Source organism: Crocodylus porosus, unplaced genomic scaffold, assembly GCF_001723895.1.
Source record: "Crocodylus porosus isolate Cpor-Errol unplaced genomic scaffold, CroPor_comp1, whole genome shotgun sequence".
In the NCBI taxonomy this organism is placed as follows: domain Eukaryota; kingdom Metazoa; phylum Chordata; order Crocodylia; family Crocodylidae; genus Crocodylus; species Crocodylus porosus.
The window spans coordinates 89,756,416-89,768,989 of record NW_017728886.1 but is presented as its reverse complement, the minus strand read 5'-3'; the positions used below and the strand labels follow the sequence as shown (position 1 = coordinate 89,768,989).

The window sequence follows — 12,574 nt, the reverse complement described above, 5'->3', positions numbered from 1 at the left end:
GCATGTCCTGGAGTGGCCAGAGGGGGTGTTATATGTGGCCTGCTCCTGCTCTGGTTGCTCCAGGGCTGTACTGCGTGGCCTGGAGCCACTGCCTTGGGGCTGTGCTACATGGCTGTGAAAGTGCTGCTGTGGGGCTGTGCAATGTGTTAGGCCATGTAGCGCACCCCGCATGCTGACTGTAGGTCATTCGTGACTGGGCAGAACCAGGGCTGAATGATAGGGCTCCCTGGGCTAGATCCAGCCCATGGGCTGTATCTTTGACACCCCTGCTTTAAACAGCAACAATTCTTCAGTTAACTGGAAAAGTCTTAACTTTTTTGGAACAAGTACTCATTTCTGAGGGTCTGTATACATATTTTATGATACTTAATCATGCCTGAATTACTTTGTGAGTCATGAAGCAATTGTGTATTGTAAAACAAAAATGTTTCCAGCACCTTGTAATGATGATACAGGACCAAATTTAGAGGCAATGTATCAGATGCTATAAATTTTAGATAACCGAGACTACAGGAAGCTTGCTTGGGGTAACTTATGCACAGAGACTGAAAAGTATAGCCATATATAAGCGGGAGGAGGCTACTGTAATTGATACTTTGCACATCTTCCTGCTGGCTGCTCTTTCTGCAAGCTCTCAGATACCTATCACTTCTGAATCTGCTCTCCATAATCTATTCTAGTGCAACATCTTTATCTGTATATTTCAAGTACATTGAAAAGCAAGGTTTAAAATGGGAATTGGCTAGGCGCCTGAATCACATAGAGACTATAAATTACGCACATTATTTTATATAAGGAAGGGGTTCCAAAATGTAGTCTATAAAGCATTTATATGCAGTCTGCAAAGGGGCTTTTTAGTGGTGCCTGTCCTCAATAACAGAATCAACCAATCAGTGAGGTTATAATCATGGACCGTTCAGTAATCACTGACTGACAAAACTTAACAAAAGCCCTGTGATTCTTTTTATTGTACTTTATGTATGTAAGGCATATGATGCCATACCTATTGAACATAAAAACATTGAATTGCAGATTAATTTTATTATGTGGTTTTAGTGGTGTCTAACCCATTAAGTGGAGACCCATTGGGTACACCTGGTTTAAGGTATCAGAATGCTACCTGCTTGTGAAATATTCATGTCAATATTTATGCATATTATATTTTGAGAGACTACATTAGACATAGATTTAGATTCAGTTCTGTCCTAGAACTTTAGCAAAAATTCATGAGTTAGTCCTTACAGATATTTAAATCCCCTGCATAATCTACCTGTTTCAGTTCTCTGCCTTTCACAGTCTATTCAGGAGCATCCTTTTTCAGGATTTTAAGCAGAGACATTTTATTAAAAATGTCTGTGTGGCTTAATAATTTACCAAAGCAAAATCTGCAGCCTCTCAGAAATCCTATTTAGCACAAGTGAAATGGGTCTCATTGGCTTTTTTCTTAGTAGCAAGCAAAGAAACAGTTTATAAATACTTTACTAATGTGCAGAGGCCTATATTTCATGCAACACTATGGCAAAAGAAAATTCTCAGAATATATTAAGCCATGTATTCTGTGGTTTCTTGAATACTGAAATATTGACTCTTCTCTCTCACCCAGATGCACTCATTCGATGCTATCTGCTTTCTCCTGTACACAGCAGAAACACATAAAGCTATTTTATAATTCACTGATTGACTGATATTGTAATGACAGTTTATGCTACACCCCTAAAATATCACTCGTTTTCACATCTCAAAGAAGACACCTTGTATGCGAAACAATGAGTATAAGCCTGTTTGTCTGTGTTTGCAGGCATGTGCATTTACCTATGTGCCTCTTCTATGGACTCTGAGGAGTTCAGGGGCATATTTCAAATTCACATCAACAAGGGCACTAGGCTGTGTTATAAGGATTTTGTGAAACTCCTTCCTTTAGACTCTTGTAAGTAATCTCTTGGATATCCTACAGGCTTTCTTTCATAAAGCTTTCAACACAGAGTGGAGTGGGCTCTGTGTGTGTGTGAAGCTTCCCTGATTGAAATGCCAATATTCTATCTCTCTGTGCTCTGAAATTTACTATTGCAATAAAATGGAAGCATTTTCCTGCATACCAAACTGGACTGGCTATGAAGAACCACCATTCACAACTCTCATTTATTTCATGGATTCAGTTTAATTGACATCAGCATTCAATCCTTTCTACTGTCCTATTCATTGTCTCCCTCTCCTGGAGATTCAGAAGAGATTCAGTGTGAAGCAAATGCATGTTAAAGTGCAACAGTTCCCAAGATTACAAGAAAAAGTCAAATTATAATTTGGAATGCTAATCTTTTTTGTTTTTCCTTGTGTTCTTTTGATTGCATTGATATTACTTACATTACTCCTCCGACTGCCAATGTCTCTACAGAGGGAAAGTATGGTAGTAGAGTATATTTTCTTCCCTGAACTCCATGTTTCCACTGCTGGAAGAATAATGCAAAACAATATGACTGAATAACTGGGAAAATAATTTATTCAATGTGTATTACAATAGTGGTCCATTGAAAAACATACAGATAATTTATTTGCACACTGAAGATGTGAACATCCTGTCAAATGCATAAAATGGGTTTATAGGAGAAAAACGACATTGTCAAATGAGTGGATCTGGGTGAGAGACAAGTGTCCATATTACCAATCTCGCTCAAATCAGAGGCTTTGACAGGGTGTGTATATAGGAGATGTTGAGCTCAGGTGATCAGGTAGGAACCACCAGGACGGAGAAACGCATCCCATGCTAAATGTATTCAGCTGGCACTATAATCCCTTACAGCAGATGGGTTGTGGGGAGTGTGGGGATTGAGGATGGTAGTCCTACTGAATCCTACTGAGCCCTACTACAGAAATGGGGAGTGCAGCAGCAATTACCTTGAAAAGAATAGCACTTTTACTAGGACCTCTCTATGCATGACATAATCAATCTATTGCTGAAGAAAGCAATTATGTAAGCGCATAATTAAAAACTGCAATGATGCATGCACGCAAGAGGCAAAAATAACATACATTTAGCCTACTTCACTTTGAAGCCCTAATATTCTTTTAACATACTATGGACTATGGAGAGTAAAGAATATTGCTTCATTGTAATCTTTTTTCTAATCATGGAACAAATCCTGTTTTAGTTCCGCCTCTGATATTTATTATTTGTATTACAATGTTGTTTGTAGAGGCCTAATGAAGTAGGCAATATATTTAGGACTGAGATATTGCAAGTCCTTGGATGATCTTCTAAAAATATGGATTTTTCCTGTGCTACAAACAATCCCTTACTGATTTAATCATAAATGATATAATAAAAAAGTGAGCACCATAGTCCAATGGATTTCCATGGCAGATGTCAAGTCACCCATAGGGACCACTATGTGCACATTGGGTCTGTAAGTCTCTGTATCAGAAACTGCTGAACAAATAAAAAAGTCTGGATACCTCTTTTAACCTCAGTTCCACATTCAGCATAGATTTTTAAATAATTTTTTCTAAGTATTAGAGAAAGTATAATTTAGATCTACATTTTTAGATCATTTTCTCTAAATATTTGCGGGTCTTTTACTAGTATGGTTACAGCGTTAGAATATCTACAGGCTATAAAGCACTTGATAAGAACAGCATTCTCCAACATGCTTTACAATAAGTTACTAAATAATGTAGCAGCATGTATTACTCATTCATTAAATATATATAAATAATTTAAAAAATGAGACTTAATTCAAAGTGCTACTGAAATTCCATCCAATCCTTCTGTTTGTTCCTACCCTTCTGAATACACCAAAGGAGAGCTTTTTGTTTAACTTCTTCATTTCTGAATTCCTCATACTCAATAACATTAAAAGAAAATTGAAACATAGTAGAAATATGAAAAACATATTTATTTAAGATTATTTCATTAAGAAAAAAAAAAGACTCCTTGCTGTGAGAATTAACCTATTCTCAAAATGTTCACTGTCTTTTGAATCTTTCTTCTATGAGAGGATGTGGTCTGGGTAGTATAGTCTGTTCCTTTTTCAGTTAGTTGGCTTTGCTGTCACATATGAAGAGTCAGAAGCGTGGCTTCACCTGGTGCCCTTGCTAAGGTGGTTTGAGATGTTAGTTAGGTGAAAGCCTCAGATGAAATCCGGTTCCCACAGACATCAATATCAAAACTCCCATTAACTTTAATGGAGCAGGATGTTACCCTTTGGGTTAAAATCACAGAGCACAACCCAGCTTTCAGTATTTAATTACAAGACTTCTTTGTTTAGCAATGATTTTTAAATGTCTACAAATTGTTATTTATCAACATGGATCAAAGTAGATTTTGACTTATGAATACAGAATGTGCACTTCCTTGACATTTACAGTAATTTTAAAGCAGCCAAATTAATTCATATGAGTCATTTGTTTGTTATTTGTAAAAGGAACCCATTTTTTCCACTGCAGGTTACAAGTTAAGCCCATAGACTTCAGGGAGACTTATTTGTATTCTGTAGGGGAAAAAGCTGAAGAAAGTGCTAGGGATTAGGGGTGTGTGAAACGAGCCCTATTCAATTCGGATTCAGCTCAAATCAGGAACAGTGATTTGATTTGTTGATTCGGATTACTGTCCCCGATTTGATTCGGCTGAATTTGAAGATTTGATGCTGATTCGGACATAGACACAGCTTTAAATGTTTTTTCAACATACCTCGAGGTACCAGGTATGGTTCATGAACACTGCAATGCTGAGGTATATGGAACATCGCACAGGAGTGCAGGGTGGGGGGCCCTACACATGCTCGATGTCCACTTCTGGGTCTGCTAGGGAGCTTGCTAGGCCCCCCCCCATCATTCCCCTGGCTTGGAGATCAGCTGTGGGGAAACCCCAGGTACCCCCCCAAACCCAGGAGGCACCAGTTGCCAATCTGGGGGGGGTGCGGGGTGGCGCCCCCAGCGTGCTTTCCAGAAGACCTGGAAGGAGACCGGAAGTGCTTCTGATCCACTTCTAGGACTGCTGCCAAGCATGATGGGGAACCCCCCACGCTTCTGTGGGATGCTCCATGTGCCCCAGCATCGCAGCACTCATGAGCCACCTGCTACCTAAAGGTACGTAGAAAAAACATTTAAAGCTGTGTCTATGTCTGAATCGCTGAATCTTTCTGAATTTCTCTGAATCGATTCAGAGGGTTCCAATTCCATTTGGAGAGATTAAAGGGTCCTCTGATTCAATTCGGATTCAGAGATTTGGCCACTGAATCGGGCTGAATCTCTGCCGAATCAAATCAGAGACTGAAGCGTCGCACAGCCCTACTAGGTATTATTCTTCATTGTCATGGGGCACGTCTACACGTGCAATTAATGCAAAACAATAAACTCTGGAGCTTATTGCACCAGAGTTTATTGCTCCCAGGCATGCTGTTTGAATGTGTGCCCAGGACTGCAGCACGTTGAGCTGGGTTAGAGCGACCCCAGCTAGGAGGGAGCTCTGGGCGTCAGCCTGCCAGCCTGGAGCTGCTTCCCTCTGGCTCAGCGTGCTGTGGAGGGGCTGACTGGGGCATGATGGTGCTCCAGTGTGGGGCTAGTCAGTAGGCAGAGGCCACACTGAAGCACCCTTGTGCCCCAGCTGGGACAGCATCTACACATGCACTGCTGTGGAGTAAAAAACTCCACAGTAAGATAGTACTTGTATTTACAGTACTAGTAAGTACCAGTTACTATCCTGCTGTGGAGTTAGTTTGCTCCAGTCTAATAGGGGTGCATGTGTAGATGCACAACGTTTACTGAAGAGGTAATTATTCTGCTCTGCAGTAAACATCTTGTGTAGATGCGCCCATGGAGTCTAAGGTAGAATTACCCCAAACAGAAAGTTTATGGCTGAGAATCATGTTCATGTTTCTGTACTATATGAGAAGTGTTGACACAGACTAAAATATAATGTCATATACCCACCACTTTTAATACAAGTTTTTTTCCCTTGAAGCTAGGACCTTGAGAATATTTTTAGTTAATGTAACAAGCATTCATTTACAGCTCTGGTACACATTTCCCCAACATAGTACAATAAGATAAAAAGTGTAGCAAATACACTTTTGAATAAATGGATGAATGAAATTTAAGACTTATACTGTAGAATAAATTTAGAGTTTCATAAAGTGCCTTTTTTGTTGGGGAGAACTCATTAGATTGTGAAAATTAATCATACTGTGCACAGTGCCCCAGTAGCAAAACATCACTCACTACAAAATAATTCTTCTGTTGTTTTGGGACTTTGCATATATAGTAGATTGATGGTGATTCAGTCTTTATTGAGGTTTTTGGCTTGCATCTCATTTACGTTTATGTCTGCCAGATGGTCTTTATTTGTCTTCGTATTTCTGACTTTTTTTTAGATCTGGTGGCATCAAATTCCATCCTGATTTGCAATCAGTCACCCACAGCATGGCATTGAGGGTTGGTTCCCCACTGGAGAAATAAACCCTGGTTTCCCACAAGCCAGGTTGTGACATTGAGTGCTACATCATGGGGTTGTTGGAAGGCAACTGTATGACTGTCTTCCTATTGTCTTTTTGAAACCAGAAATTTCTGGGATTGGAAAGGATATAAGACAAAGGGGTGCCATCCTTGAAAGACTTTTTAGAATTTCAAATAAGGAAAAATTCTTTTCAGTTGTAAACGGTTATGAATATGAGTTAGTTCACATGTCCTTTTGGGATACTATTTTGACAATGGCAATGCCTGAAAAATAATTTGAGTATAGGGAATCTCGACATTGGTGTAACCCTGATGGCTCTTATACATACAGGCAGATCAGCTAATATCCCTCCCTATCCTGTTTTTATTTGTCTTGCATGATCTGCTGAGTGGACAGAGCCACCGATACATGCAAAATGCTGATGTAACCAAAATACCTCAGCTACAAAGAGAGAAAGAGAGAGAGGAAAAATAAATCATTAAACAGCCATTGTCTCACATAACACTGGGAGGCAAGAGTAATAACTTACTTACAAAGCTCTTATTATTGCTTGTATGTTATCAGGGCAGTTGTATTAGTACAATCCTTGTAAAAAGGAAAAAATAGACATGAGGTTTTATTAGTTCATAGAGACTGCATAATGTTTGACAAGGAGGAATGGGAGGTGGCAACATTCATTGCTTTTACATGTTTACATAGCACAACCACTTTGTGGCAAACTTTATTTTTGTTACCCTAATATAAATCTGAAACAACCCTGTTGAGTTGATGAAGAGAGTCTCTTCATATTGAAAGAGGTGAATAAGAGCAGTCCATTAGCCTAGGATCAAGGTCAGGTCTAGATCTGAGGCTGTACTTATCAGCTTATCTCCTCACACCTTGTGGCACCCTTTGAAGGCTTTCATTGCACCCCAGTGTATCACAGCACCCTGGTTGAGAATCAGTGCAGTAAAGTGTTTGTCTAACCTTTTCTTGAAAATCTCTAGGGATGGAGACTCCACAACTTCCCTAAGGAGCCTGTTCCAATGCTACCTAGAAAAGTTGTGACCTTGATCCCAGGCTAATGGACTGCCCCAGTCTTCTGTAATTGGATTGGCTGCTGAGAGCACCACTTACGCCTTTTAAGCACATCTTCAGGCTCAGGCTGCAGTTATGCCTTGACAATAGCCTCAGTCTGCTCTGGCAAGCCTTATGCTCACAGCTTTTTCTGATTCCCTTGGCTCCTGTCTCACCTTCAGCTTTCTCTGACCCTCCTCTTGGATCTTCCCTGGAACTTGGTACCTGGCTCTCTGATTTGTCTGGTTTCTGACCTCAGCTTGCACCCCAGACTATGTCTGTTGGATCCCCCTCTCGGCTCTCCTGGGACCTGGACCCATGTTACCTGCTCCACTGATCCAGACCCTGACCTGATGTCCTGGAAACCTGTACCCCCACATAGCTGACCTCTTGGTTGCCCTTCAGGGCTGGCCACCTATATATCCTGGCTGAACCCTCACACTGTCTCTGCCTGGCTGTTTCTCCACCCCGCATTGCCTGGCCCCTCTGCAAGAAAGTAAGCACTTTAATATACAAATTAGTTTTTGAAATTAAGAAAGTAAGTACTTTAATATACAAATTAGTTTTTGAAATTGGGTACCACTAAATTCACAGAAGTTATGAAGGGGTGCCCTAAGCTGGATAAGGTTGAGAACCACTGCTTTACAGGGATGATCCTGCCTTGAGAGGGGCTGGACTAGATGACTGTATGAGGTTCCTTCTAGTCCAGGGGTGTCCAACATAGGGCTTATAGCCCAGATCCAGCCAGTGGAGCCTCTCTATCTGGCCTGCTGGTCCACTGGAAGTTGTAGGGAATGGCTTGCTGTAGAATTTGGGGCCCTTTGGCCCTGCTGCTCATGGCTATCAGCAGTGAGCTCGATTTGCCATTGCTGCTGCTTGACCATTGCTGGGACATGGAACCTCCCCCCCATACAACTTGCTCTCTCTAGATCCCTCATCATGGCTGTACCCACTGTCGCTGCAATAGCTATGATGATTGCCCCTATGGATCTGAGGACATATGAGGATTTCTGCAATCTGGATCCAGTCTGGGGCAACAGGCTAGTTTGCCAACCATCTTCTAGCTCTACTTTTTTATAATCCTAGGCTCTTATATTCAGTACAATAGAGTGAATATAAGTTGTTGTATCAAAAGTATGGTCAACTTCAAAAGAAAACTGATTTGGCCAATAGATGAGTCTTTGGTATACATTCCCAAGATGAGATGCTGATATTGGCCAGCTTTGTTTATAATTAGTTTTTTTCTATTTAAGCACTTAATTTTACTGAATCTTTCAACACTGATCTGAAATATTGGAGCTGTACATTTCTTTGGAGCTCTACAGCACCATTTATCCTTTGTGAAATAGGCTGCTGGCATTTTGTTTGCTAAAGAGTCTACCAAGCTTAGTGATGAAATGATAAAGAACTCTGCTTAGAGCAGCCCTGAAAAAACTTGGCACATTTCTCAAGTAATGCAGCTGCTCATTTGTATTACACGTTAGTCAAGTTTTACTATTTATAGGCCATTTCTTGCTGACATCTTTGTTTTGACACATTCAGGCTCTAAGGTTGGATGAGGGATAAGGAGAGTTTTGATTTTGCATTCAGTAGACTTGATTCTCCCCTGAATTAAACAATCAAGGTTTTTATTGCAGTGGCACAGCTTTTGAAGTCCATTAGCATGAGAGGAGAATCAAGTTTATGTGTCATTAGCTTGCAGCTACCAAAATCCACTGTTGACACAACTCATAGGACTAGCATGTTGTTAAGACATATCAGCTTTTGTAGCTGACAGCACACAAATGAGTGATGTGACCCGCATCCTATGCAGCTGCCATTGATAGCACAGCTATAGCTGAGTACCTGGATATCTGGGCTGGGGAAACTTGATGCATACAGCTTGATGTGAATCTGGAGCCAGCCTCAAACTGGAGCCTGTGGAGCTATAGTGAGGGTCTGTAATCATTCTGGCACTACACCTAAGCATGACATAATAGCATTCAGAAATTTCATCATGCCTTTTCCCCATTATGAGCATGATGTCTTTTTTCCACTTTGTGGAAGGTAAAAGCTGTTGTGATTTTCTCATGCAGTCATTTTTCATTAGCTATGGAAAGAAACTATATTTTAAAATGCACACATTTTTATAAAGAACAACATAGTAATTCAGGTGCTACAGACCCTTTATGAGTTCTATATACCTTGTAATACTCTTGCACCAACACATAGACATGATTTTCAAAATTACCTTTAGGAGACTTGGGAAACTAGTTACATGCTGCTGCTGGAAAAAAAAAAGAGGACAAAAGCATGTGTGAACACACTAGTCTGAATAATTCATTAATAAAATGATAGTATGCACCTTCGCATATAGTTGCACCCACTGGATGACCAAGGAAGGTGTTTTCTCCAAAAATCCTTTTTCAGTTAGCTGCAGAGCTACATTTTGGCCTGTAGGTGTCATAGTCAGAATATGGAAAAATAAAACCCCAAACACTGGTGTATTCATACATAATAAAGATTTCTGCAAAACAGTGTTGTCTGTGCATAAGCCTTATGTAGCAAAGCAACTGTGTCCTATTATATGAAACCAGGTGATAAAAAGAATCTCTGTATTTTCTACCTCCATGAAAGTGGGGAATGTAGATTCTTAGAATAAGCTGCAAATTTTTTTCAGCGTCTTGTCCCGAAGCCCCCCGATTTGTTCTTGTCTGTCATGATTCTGGTCAACTTCCTACTTTTTTCCAGCCTCCAGTCTACATCCCTATCTTGTAAAATGTATGAAGTGGCTGAAGAGATTAAGGGTACATGTTACATTTAGATTCACCTAACTAGGGTGAGATTGATCTAAAGGCTCATCTGTGCAGACACTTGGGGGGTTTAAATCTGGTCAAGAATGGCAGGCCCCATGCAGGTGAACTAACTTAGATTGAGAACAGGTTAGCCAGCTCTATCAAACATCTGAACACATTTAGAGTGCAGCCCTGGTACTTGGAAAGCCCTGCTGCTCACCCCAGCCCTGGGGCCCACACTCTTCCAGCCCCCCCCAACCCAGACCAAGTTATTTTTAGCCTCCTAACTCCCACCGTTCAGACCCACCAACCTCACTTGATCCTCCCAAACCCACCCTGGACCCACTAACCCCTCTCTGGGCTCATCTGCCCCTACCCCTACCGTGAGTTACTTAAATTGGGCTCCCAACGTGGCTCCCAGCATTGGTGAACGTCTGTACCTGTTACTCCCAATTTATTATCATGCAACTTAAAGAAAGTTGCATGACTGTAGACCAGGGGCTGTGAATGTTTGTACACACCCTAAGAACTCTAAGAGAACAGTATGTTCCTGCTGTCCTTGAAGGAAGAGAATGGGGAGTGGTTGAAATAACATGGGCACAGGATGACGGTTTGATGACTACCAAGGAAAAAAATATCTTGGATGGAATCAAATAATCCTCAGACTGCAATGGTCTCAGGAAAAAATGGTGACACTGAATTAACATTAATTTAAAATTAAGATACAGTAGGATCTTACAGTTTGGATACCAAAGGAGACCTTTAATAGACTTATTCAGGAATTAATGATTCCATCACTCTGATGCAACACTTGTCGTGGTGGGGTGAAACAACTACTCTGGCCCAGCAGTACTGCACTGATTTTTCCAGATGAAATTTCTATATGAATTTTAAGTTAGCAGGACTGAAGCTTTGTCAAGTAGAATTTGCCTCAGATGCTTGTGAAAAGCATAAAAGAATGAGCAAGTGAGGAGTGCCATTGTAAATATCAGTTCAAAATTCCTCATTGAGTAATTCCTTTGAAAAATAGGGAATGCTTTTTTGACTGGAGAGGAAATGCATAATTCTGTATTCAAATGTATCATGCTGAGGAAAACTTTTATTTATCTCTCTTGTTTACTTTAAAATAATTACTTATATTATTTGGTTGGCATGGTTAGTTTCCTGTTAGGAAACAAGCATGCATCAAGAATCCTTTTTCCTACATGAGGGGAGAAATAGTAAGCCTTTTTGGGATGTCCCTGAAAAGCATCTTCTCAGACTGGAAATCTAAAATAATAGAGATTACATTATAAGAATCTGCAAGCCTAATTCTAATCTGCTAACAAAAACATTACACACAGAAATGAGAGTGCCTCAGTACAGCACAAGAAAACATCATTGTCACACTTATTGGCATGGATAATCATCATTAGAAGCAAGCAGCTCCACGCAATATTATTCATTGTACTATGAAATTATACACTGCTCTCTTTAATTACTTCTTTGTCAATAATTACCTTTAAACATTCATTTTAACCTTAAATGCTAAAGACATCCGAACATTTTTAAGTTTGTACCTACATCCTAATTTTGCAGCCTGGGCTTTCTTCAGATAATTATTGCAATTTAGTTATACCACAGGCATGTCTATAGCTGTCTATAGATTTAAGTGATTCTAATAAAAATGATTTGAAATACTGGTGCTTGTGGATTTTTGAGGTCTACAACATAGTTTCACATAACTACCTGAAATAGGAGTGTGGCCTTTTATTCGCTAAAGAGGCTAACCACATTTGAAAGTGATATTAAAAGGTTACAGACTGTTTCAATCTATTATTTAAATTAGAAAATAATGGCTAAACTAGATTTGCTTGGCTTCAAACATTTAAAAATCTTGGCATTTAAGTCAGCACAACTGGCTGTGATGTTTATACTCTGCCACTGTCCTGTTGATAATCTACCTATATTGTAATGTTTTTGCTTCATAGTGTTAACCCTTTGGTAACCATAGCATTTATTAACCTATCCGGTCATGCTTTAGATTAGGATCCTGGGAGAATCTTCTATGATATGAACCTGTATCCTGTCTACAGTCAACCATTAGGAGGATTTGGTGAACACTTTAGTAAAAGAGTAGCACCTTGGTTTTATGGAAAGTGAACATAATTAACATTCTTAAACTGTTGAAGAATTGTTTTCCCAAGAAAAAGGAACCAAAACTGGTTCCTTTAATTTTTTAGTGAAGAATTAGGTTCTGAGACTAGCCAAAATGTCTAGTCATTCTGACAATATAGAGATCTGAGCATATTGTTTC

General features: G+C 39.9%; 1 long non-coding RNA gene across 2 annotated transcripts in view; it reads left to right on the top strand.

Moving 5' to 3' along the window:
- The window catches only part of LOC109312761, a 42,961-nt gene that overhangs the window by 16,094 nt on the left and 14,293 nt on the right, over positions 1-12,574 (top strand). The gene's annotated exons all lie outside the window — the stretch shown is intronic.